This window comes from Camponotus floridanus, unplaced genomic scaffold, assembly GCF_003227725.1.
Source record: "Camponotus floridanus strain SB8 unplaced genomic scaffold, Cflo_v7.5 scaffold17, whole genome shotgun sequence".
Taxonomy (NCBI): Eukaryota; Metazoa; Arthropoda; class Insecta; order Hymenoptera; family Formicidae; genus Camponotus; species Camponotus floridanus.
In genome coordinates this window covers 869,043-880,680 of record NW_020229292.1, presented here as the reverse complement: position 1 = coordinate 880,680, position 11,638 = coordinate 869,043, and positions in this window count along the sequence as shown.

Genomic DNA, 11,638 nt, shown 5'->3' with positions numbered 1-11,638 from the left:
CTTATAATTATTGTGATTATTAATGTTATTATTATGCATTGATGTTACCCGTATCATTCAGCTGTATTGTGAGTTATATGAATCATTAATGATCCATGTCGATGTAACCATGCAAATGTTGTTCACCGCGTTCTAAAATTAAGTTAAAGTTTAATGAAAATTCACTGTAGAAATATTTAATGCGCAATGTAGATACAATACTGTATATTTTGCAATATTTTAAAAATTTGAGATAATAGATAAATATTGAATTCAATTGCAAAATCCTTATATCAGATATTTATGTGAAATAAAACTGTCACGTGCACTTGTATCATCAATAAACGAACAATAGCAAGTAATTTATTTATCGTGGCAAATTTTTGACTCGTCGTCAAAAATTTGTCCGCGTAAAAAATTCGCTGAAACGCAACATAATGCGAGATATTAAAATTACGGAGGAGAAATTAGTAACAAGAGTAGATTAAAAAATACTAAACGAAGTGACACGAAGGAGGCAGTCGTAAAAATTTATTTATTGAAATAGCTGGAGTCAAGCTTTTTATCGATTTCGATGTCTTGTCAAAACTACATTTCGCAAACGCTTACTCTGTACAGTCACCCGATGATCCTCTTACAGTTTCGACTTCATTAGGCGTTGCGTGATCACGTGGTAGTAGGCGCCGATTAAATATAAACGTGGAGCGCGAGATGTGCGAGTGTCGTAAGCCGCTTACGGACGCGGTTATACATGCATTTTAATGTAATGCCATCATCAGTTGGCGTGTCATTAGCGATTGCAAAATAATCGGTTCGTGCAAGTTCACTGTGACTGCGTGGTAGCGTGTCGTTGTGAAAGAATGCGTCGAACAACATCGATGGCGAGCACGCATACGTCGTGCGTGATGACACGAGAATTACGAATATACAAAATATTCCATAAACGTAATTCCAAATTAATTGCGCTGGATGGCTTCATACACATCATTTTTTACTAATTTTATTCATCGAAAGCCGAAATCATGAAAAACACTCAAATAAATGACATGTTTGTCTCGTAATACTCGTAGTTTTCATGTAAAGCTGGAGTAATTTTGCTTTACACTTTAAATTTATGCAGTTAAAAAATTGCTTAATATTTATTTCAATTGTCTTTTCATTTTAATCAACAATATATTTGTTAACACATATATTAGTACATGTTCATGTATATTAGTTCAGTTTTCAATTTCAAAACTATTGGAAATTTGGATTTTGTGACTAATTATATGGTCCGTTCACACATGTAATATGCTTGCGATGGCTTTCATAAATATTGCTTTTGACAAAATAATAATTATTCACAAACGAACTCCTTAACTTTATAATTAAATAATATTTCATTACAAAGAAATTATTGCTGCCTTTTGACATAAGTTAAATAACATATAATGAGTTCTCTCAATAAAATGTTACTGAAACTTATATTCAAATGAATTCATAAAAAAGAGAGTAAAAATTTTTATGAAAAATTTATTAAACTTCTCTCTCACACACACACATGCGATAATGATTTTGCGCGAATATATTGTGCTAATATAATCCTTCTATATATTCGTGTATATTTATTTACATTTTTCAGGTATATTATGTGTCTATCTGTTTAAACGAAAAACCTCTTTACCACATATTGCGTTACGTGCTGCAAGCTTGCGTTCAGGAATTTCAATCATAAATGCTCTTAAACCTATATACTCTATTTATAAAAGGAACATAAAAAAGAATATGAATACATGTAAAACGTTATATAACATAGCATATTAAAAATCGCAGCATCTATACTTGCAGTTGAAACAATAATTACATCTCCAAGAAAATGTGATTACATCTTTAGAAAGATATAAAAATACAAAGGTAATGCGAATTCTATTTTAATGCAATTTTGTAAATACTTAATAATATACTAAAAAATATATTTACACCTCGACGCGCGTAATTATTATTACAATACATGTAACAATATTCTATAAATGAAATGAAAATTTCTTTATATGAATATTGTAGTTAGAAAAGATAAGAATACAATAGATAGGTTTATAATGTATAACGATTGATTATTTTGAGTCATAATAACGAGCTGCGAATATCTCAGAAGTGTAAATGATAAAGAAAGAAAAAAGAGATAAGAATATCTCGCAGAGAGAAAACACGAAGGTGTCGTCTCTAGCGACTGCACCGTTGCGACACTCGAGCGTTTCCTTCAAGACGGGAAGATGTCTCGAGAGTCTTACCAAACTCCGACAAATATTTGTAGAGCTTTTGTGCACACGTGCGCTACGCTTATTATTGTTGCTAGTGCCGCAACGAGAAAGATCTACCTCACACTTTAAATCTTGATATTAATCCAACTCTTTCTCGCGCTTCACATTTTTTATCTTTATATGATACCTTTGCGAAAAGCAGCTCTCGTCATTTTTCCATGGTAGTTTTTACATTTTTGAGAAAATTTGTATATTTGTTAAAGTTTGAAAAAATAAATCTCTGTACATTCTTATCTAATTTCGTTTTGATAATCGTAATCAGAAAGATATTTCATATTCAATAAAAGTGGAAATATAAACTTTTCTCTCTCTCTCTCTCTCTCTCTCTCTCTCTCTCTCTCTTTCTCTCTTCCTTTTTATTTCTATCTTGTTAATATATTTTTATAAAGATTTTTTTTATTCACGCTGCACTTGTTGGATGCAATTATCTATTATTCGGTTTCTTATTTGTTTGATACTATTACATTTATTATTTATTAATAATAATATTTTTAAAAAGTATAGGCAATCATATATAATGATATAAAATATGCACGTTAAATATATATTGCAATATCCTGACAATTTATGACGAAATGATGAGCTCCTCTGCAAACGTACAAACATTTTTTTTTCTTTTCACGTGCAATCGATGGAATAAAATGTCACCTATAATTATTCATCAATGTTGCAGCGAGAATGAGACGGTGATGTGACGGACTCGAAATTCTAATTTGTCTTGCTTGAAACAAGAAAGAAGTGCACTCGCTCTCAAGGACATTTCAACAAATATTTTAAACAATCTCCTCTGTCCGTCTTTCCGCTCTCGAGTAGATCGTCAAACAGTCGGCGAGTAATTGCGCAAGCACTGTCATCTCCCCATCGTCGTCCGGTAATAGGTAGTAAACTGTCGTTCGAAGAGTACCTTTCGGTCTACTTCGTATTCGTCTGTCCAAGGATCAAGTAATAACCATTTGCATTTTATTCGTGTTTCCACTTTGCTGTTGCTTTATTTCTCTTTCTCTCTCCTTCTCGGTTTCTTTCTCTTTTCTTCTTCTTCTTCTCTCTGAATCTATCTGTGTCTCTATTGTGTAATCATTACATAGAAAATGTACAGTTCTTCCTCTCTGACTTTTCTTATCTTCACTTCTGTAACATCTTTAGAGAGAGTTGATAGAAGTTCGCGAGCCTTTCAACAATAAATCCTTTACAAACTAAACGATGTTTCACTCGCCATTACAGCTACAATCAATAAACATATACATATCTTTTAAATAATTTTTTGCAAAAATTTTGATAATAATTCAGATGATTTTAGTTTATTATAAAAATTATAACGACGTTATCAAGGAAGATATGTAATGATATAATCGTGTGTGTATAAATTACTTAATTATTTATCAAAAGCCGATCAATTTTAAAATAATTTTTTAATTCATGAATTTTAATAAAAAATTAATGATTGAATTAACGTATCATGATACGGAAACAGACGAGACCATAATAATTTCTAATCTATTATCTGACAATGAGATATTTCTTAGTCTTAAAATTTCATTCAGCTAATGACCGTATAACATTTTTAATTTTTTTACATTGGTTTATTTATTTATTTATTTAGTTATATCTATGCATTCCTAATAAAAAAATTTTTTTAAATTTATTGTATGAAAGAAAGTTATTTATTTTAAACCCACACGTGCGAAAAATGATATTTTTGAATGTATATAATTACTCATAGAATATGACAAACCGACAATTAATATCACGAATGTATACACGCGAGAAGTTGCTCAATTACCGGCGGAAATTCGTACTTTTGTCACCGAACACTTCGTTTCATTTTGTGCACGCACACACACTAGTCGCGAGCTCGAATATATCGCGAGTGTGAAGGACTCATCCGCCAAATCCGTACCGGGGATTGTGAAGTTGTAAATTGGAATGAAATTGCAGTCGCTAATGCGCCGATTTAAATGTAAACGCGCGGAAATGGAGACGTTATAGCCATTCGCAACACCAAATCGAATGGCGATCCCGCCTTTTTATGACCGATTTCCTGCTTGAAGTAAACATTTCATGCTGACATTGGCACTGTCATCTCGTTGCCGTTGTGTACAATGTTTTTAAATAATTACAACAATTTCTGTGGAGTAATTAAATTCTTTTGATCGTGCACGCGTATGCGATCTATCTAAATCGTAAAATTAATCACCAATATTTTACTAATATCAAATACATGTGGTTCATAAAAAAACATAGCGTATATTATTTCCCAATTAAAATGTTGGTTATCGATAAATGAACTCTTAGAAATTCCCTTTTCAGAAAATTAAACGGTACGATTCACATCCGATTCACGATACAATTCACAATTGTAAAAAGCACATATCGGTATTCTGTTACGCTTAGCATTGTTACGATAATTGAAATCCGTTTAATGAAATTGGTCGTGGTGCAAGCGCATATTTTCTCGAATAATCTCCGGATCGTATGCATCGTTAGATTCAGAGATCAGAATTTTCTGGGCGATACAGTACAAGACTATTATGCAAATCAGCTGAAGCTTACTGTATTTCTCCCGGCAATAAGCCGGGAGCATTATAATGGGTTCTGCGATAAGCGTTCGATAAAGCAACTATTTATATCGGACAGCCGCGTAACAACTGATAAATCTCGTACATAAGTAAATCGAATGTGATCCCGACTTCGTATTGACGTACTGATATTTTTAAAAATCTGCAACTTTTTCCATAATTAATAGAAAAAATTCCCAGACTATCCGATACATTCAGAATGATAATTGTCACTTTTCATATCGTTCTAGAAAAATATGATTCTTTTAAGCTTGCATTTTCCTTAGAAAATCGATCGAGCTTTTTCAGAGCTCAAGATATTTTATCTTTTACAGAAATAATAATCTATTTAACATATTTGTATGCAAATATATTCCATTAAAAAATAATATAAAATATGAAAATAATATGAAAATAATATATTTAATTAATTAATTTATTTATTTTAAATAGTTGACGTATTTTAACATAACTAAGCATCAAGAAATGATAAATAAATCAACGATTATAAAATAAATATTTAAAAATTATTCATTATTTTTTATGAGAACTGAAAGATTATATTCTTGATATAAAATGATCAAATCTTTGATATAATTTTGTTGCTCTCATCGCTATAAGATACAAATCTCTATAGAAATCAATTCTATAGAAATCCTGAACAGAGCTTCGGCGAACTGCTTTGATCGGGTTAGACCCACCGCGTAACATCTCGACTTCGCGATAATAACGGGAGTACGATTTAACTTGGTTAAAGTGCAATTACTCAGCGGTTAACCCGAACTACTCCCTCATCTCTGTTTACTGTGTACTCAAGAAATCAGTAGCTGAGTTTAGTCACCATGCTCAGAAATCGTGCGCGACGGTTTGTGCATGCATTAATTAATTGACTTCCCTGACTACGAAACGTTTCTACCGAGATTATAAGATGATAGCAACTAACAGTACTTACATACGAGAAAATGTTTAACAAGAGAATATAAATTCCTATAATTTAATTTATATCAATTATTTATATTAATTATATATAATTTTAATATATGTCAATTATATTATCAGCTATTGAATATAATTAATTAAATTTTTATATTATTAAGTATGGTTATATAAATTTAAATATAATGCTTTCAAAATTTTAATTACTATTTATTCTTGTGTTTTTATTACTCAATTTAATTTACTTGTCAAAATAAATATGAAAACATATGATTTTATATATATACATATATTTATTTATTTAATTTGACAAATAAACTAAATTGTATAATAAATATAAAGAATACACACATAGGATCCCAAAATTTCCGCACTATCTGTTAGAAATAGATTCTTAATCATTTAGATTATTTAGAGACGATTTTTCTTTAGCCAAAATGTCGAGAAAAATTAACATTTTTTTGCAAGTTTCCAATTTTGTCATCGCTATATCCTAATTAAATTTTAAATTAAGGTTCTATTAAAATAAACTCTATTTAAAGGATGTGATTTTGGTAATCTTTTAATTCTCCATAAAGAGAATTTGGTTTATGCAAAAAGTTCTTGCTTTTGAATCGCGAAATATAACACGAAAATTATTGATTCCTTGATATTTTTGTTAAGAAAAAAATTATCTTCAAATTATTTTAAGAATTTGCCATTAGCAGGTACCTTGGATTACTCTGCAAATATTATCACAGAATAGAATAACATAAATACAAAAATCATGACAATTTTTAATTATTCAAACATCAATATCACACAATATATTATGGACAAAAATAAATTTTCTTGTATATTTAAAAGAATTAAATTATTTTGACACTATTAAAATCTCAAATAACAGGTGTCTTGTTCGACGGAAATAAAATCGAAATCGGGTCAAACGCATAAAGCGGCTAAGATGGCCACTTTGAAATCTACTGCGTCGTTGGCGCTTCAACAGCTCGCACAAGTTGGAGTTTCAGAAAGTTGATACGATGTGCCTGGTGTACGGTATGCGCTCATCTTTATTAATACGAGGATGGACCGGCGAGAGAGTTTTAAGTTGGCCTACCGGAGCAGCTCAGCCAATATTTACGTTTCATTTTGTTGAAGCTTCACAGCCGCTCTAGAGGTTTGATGAAAATTGCGCGGCAACATCATGGATGGTCATTCCTTGTATGGTTTCCCCTGTTTGGTCGGGATCATTTTCTGAATTTGCATTTTACGTTTAACGAATTAAATCTTACCCTCTATTTAATCATTTGCAATTTGCATTACTGTACAACAACTGTGTAATATTACTATATCGTTAAAATATCACGATATTGGAAATTTAATGATGAGTACAAGAAGCTACGAAGAAATTTCACCTTCATCCTCCTTCAACATTGTATCCGTCTGGGAGAGCAATTAGTAGCCATCAGCCTTAATAACAGCATGTCTTAAAATTTCCCTTGCCTATCGCAAGCTGTAAATTACGTCTCGGATATTTACAAAAAAGCATTGTAAGGTATATTTTGAAGTTATACACTTTTTTTTATATTTGTTATGGTTTTACGAACATTTAATACCAAAAATGTGGATGGAACATTATTGTAAATAGAGATTTTTCATTTATGTAATTTTATATACATAAGTCATATTTTATATTTTAATTGGATTTATCAACGTCAGAGATACCAATAAAATCATACAGCATATTGAATAATATAAATAAAATTCAAAAATTTAATCTTTATCGACGAAATTTATTTCTGCATATATATCTATGTTACATCGCTAATATAGCAAGCAATATCGCGGCAAAGTATGTACATATAATATATCCCTAAAGTTTAAAATTTTATCAAGTCTGATTGTTCAATTTTGAATCTGATCTGCTATAAGAGGGCGAGAAAAAAAAAAGACAGAGATGGTCCAATCAATATTCGAAAGATATGTTTCCTGTTACTGTGCTCTTTAACAACAGATTTTGCTCGACGCGCTCTGTAGTCCGAGGTGCGTCCAAGATGGAGTTTTCCAATTAGTGCGTTTATATTAAATTACCCGACGGGCTCGCAGATAATGGCCTGCCAGTAATGAGATAGTCCCGTCGAATGCTCGGTTATATCTCGCGGCAGATAAGGCCACAGTCCCTAACAACGAGACGGTTTGACGGGTTAGAATCAGTAGATGAGATGCTCTCGGTATTCGAACAATCTCGTTTCGGAATAACTTGGAGCGACAGCCGACGAAGTTATTGGAAATTTAAGAACAGATATTTCTCGCTTGCTCTCTCTCCCTCTGCTTCAACAAAATCTTAAACCAAAATTCTACAAATAAATTATATAATAATAATAATCTAATTATGATGTATGGATATATACTGAATACATATGGTGTAAAATATAGAAGTGAGCGAAAAAATTGTGTTCTTGGATTAATTTGATCTTTCTGATCTATAAAAAGATCTAACATAATTGGCGGAAAACCTGTAATTTTCCTTCAGACGACGGTAAAAAAGTGAATATGATAAATCTCTCAATCTCTATATCGGATTATCAAACCTTCTGTCCTTCCCGAGGCATCCCTCGCTCCGTAAAGGGGACCGAACTGACACATTTGGATTTATCAATTTTAAACATCGTTCCATCCTTCGACTAGAGAGCTTGCTCATTCTTTGCGAATAAAAGATAGAATATTGTCTTTAACATATTCAATCTTTTTTCTCTCTTCCTTTAAAATTATCATAATATCATTTGTAAAGTAAATTTATCTTCTTTTCTTTATATATAATGTTTTACACCTGATATATATATGTATTATATCAGATGCTGTAAAAACTATTCAACTGTTATTTTTATCATTACCACTTTTAATCACTTTTAATCAACTAAGAGTCTGGTGAGATTTATATTCACGATATAAATTGAAATATCTTAAGAAATAAATATCTTCAACATTTCAAATGAGAAAATAGTAGAATAAAAATTTTGCACCAACGAAATCAATCTTTTAAAGAAGCAATATAATACGAGAGAAAAAGAAATCGTTTTGCTGCTGACACAGAATCAAAATTATAAAATTATCTCGACCGAGATCAGTCGATCCGAATAAGATCCGATAATCAAGAATCTTCTCAACTAGCCTGAATTTATGATTCTATAATACTCGTTTATATTTAAGAGAAACGACGTGAATAGAACCGGGATAAATTATGAGTAGGCGACTACTGGAGGTACGATTTACGATGACCAAGTTGTTTACCGAATACGTAATGCGTTTACCTGATGATTCAATGCTCGGTCCGTTTGTACGTCAATCTACGCGTGGGCCAACGTTTCGCGACGACGAACGCAATGATTTTCATTCTCAACGCAGCGGGTGAAAATTGTAAATCTCCCTTCGACATTTCACGCAATTTGGTAGGCTTCCGTTTCATAAAACGTCCGGCGGAAAATGCGAACGATGCACAAAAACGCGACGATGTAATGTCCGGGATCACTCCCCCAAATGCTCTCGCATCGAATTTCTCGCGAGAATCCGCTAAACATGAACATTGGCGCGTTGAAAATTGATTTGCCGACCGCATAATGCATCGAAAAAAATCTGAAAATTTATATTTTACAAAATACAATAGTGTCATATCTTGCGTTTACTATTTAATCTGACTAAGATAAATTTTTTAATAAAAATTTGATGAAACGATTTTTTACATTAAATACATACATATTAAAAATTTGTTATTTAAAAGTAAAGTTAAATAAAGTTAAGTAAAGTTTAAATCAATATTATCTTCATCTTTCATTATCTAGATTTTAAAAAAATAAAAATTAAATCCGAAATTGTAAAAAAAAGCATAATAATTAAAAAATATGTACGCATATCAGATTGATATATGTATAAATAAGAATCATTGAGACATCATTGAGACGTATGCTTGAATTATTATATATTTTTCAATTAGTATTTTTTCTAATAATTTCGGATTTTTGTTGAAATAAAATAAATGCAAAATTGTTCTATATATAATAGAAATCTTAGAGTCGGATTACGAATAAATATTATACTTGATAGACGCAGTAGAATGCGGTGAATTATTGTTTCGCGTAACAGAGTGGAGAGATAGTCTATAAGAAAATACTGCCATTGGTTGCTACAGAAATAGAGCTTTTACTATTGGCCGTGCACCAGTAAAGAAGCTTGAGATATTTCACGTTACTGCCTATGAAAACCTAATCCATGACGATAAAGCGCCGTCGCAATATATTACTGTCGCAGAGTCCAAGCATCGATACCTATATTACAGTTGTATTTCTCATAGCGTGACAGTGAACGAGTGATACGAACGGAAACGTTGGAAACTAATTTCTAGATCGTGCAATTGCGCGCACAATTCCATAATTTTGCCGCGTGTTTCTATATTAATGACATTCGAGCACTTTTGCAATTTTGCCAACATTCAATAAAATTAATTATTTTATTTCAGTTGACGGGCATAATTGATTATGGGACCATTTTCTTCAGAAATGCATTTATCTTAAACACGAAAGATTATTGCCCATATATTATATCCCCATTATGTATATTAATTAAATTAATAAACAATTGATAAAATAAATAAATTAAATTATTAAAATTAATCATTAAAATTAATAAATTAAATTATTAAAAAATTAATAAAATAAATAGCAAGTGTATTTCAAATCAATTTCTAGTTGCGAATTATATACTGTAGATTATAAATCATTTTGATTAAAAAAATCTGTCTTAAAAATATCTATCATGGGTTTCGAATTCTCTTTGAACTTTCTCCGACTCTTTGTGTAAATTGGCTTAAATTTTCTTAATAAAGAGATAGTACATTACTTTTAAAATTATCAATACATTAATTCAATTAATTAACTTTTTTACTTTATCTAGATTAAAGAATTCTGATGATATAAATAAGAGAAAAAATTGTAATTAACATGTAACCAACTTTCTGTTACTTTCAATGCGCGCTAATAATAAAAAACGAAGAATATATTCCAACAAGTCGATGATATCGTTCCGCACATTTGCGCAACGAGTTGTCCAGGACACAACGCCGGATGTACAAGGCGAAGAACGAGTCGCCGTGATCATCGGCGAGAGAGCATTGTTGTAAGTGGCGAAGAACGGTGCGGGGAAACCGTGCAAGGAAAGCCATTGTGGACTGCGATTTATTTCCGCCTTTGTCTCTAACCAGCTCCCGAGGGACTGCATCGAGCGATACCGGAGAATGAGAGGATTGTTTGCGCCGTTGACTCAAGGTGGTCGACTTCTCCTCGAAACTTACCGTGTATATACGTGTATGTGTGTATGCATGTATTTGTGCACGCGTATGCAACTCGGTGTATCGGTGGGGTAACGTCACCCTCCCATTTCGAAAGTGGTGGTGGATATATTTAGGCTTCTCTTCTCTTGGATATCGGTTCTTTACGACAAACCCGCGCACATCACTTTTATCGATGAAGAAACCCATGCGACAGGATTATTCGACAAAACTGGAGAGAATGTCTTTTTGCGGGTGAAATGGTCGGTCGATTATCTAACTCGAAACTCTCAGAGAAATCTATGAAATCGAACGCTTCTTTTGTAGTATAATTGAATGAAAATACATAAATACGTTCGTGATTACATCATGATCTATCTTAGAATGTAAATGAATTATTTGGGTTGAAAAGGATATAATCAATGAAAAAAAATAAATATATACATTTCTATACGATATATATATATATATATATATATGATATATATATATATATATATATATATATATATAAATATATAACATATAATATATAAATTTGCAACTATACGAAATTTTGTGAAAAAAAT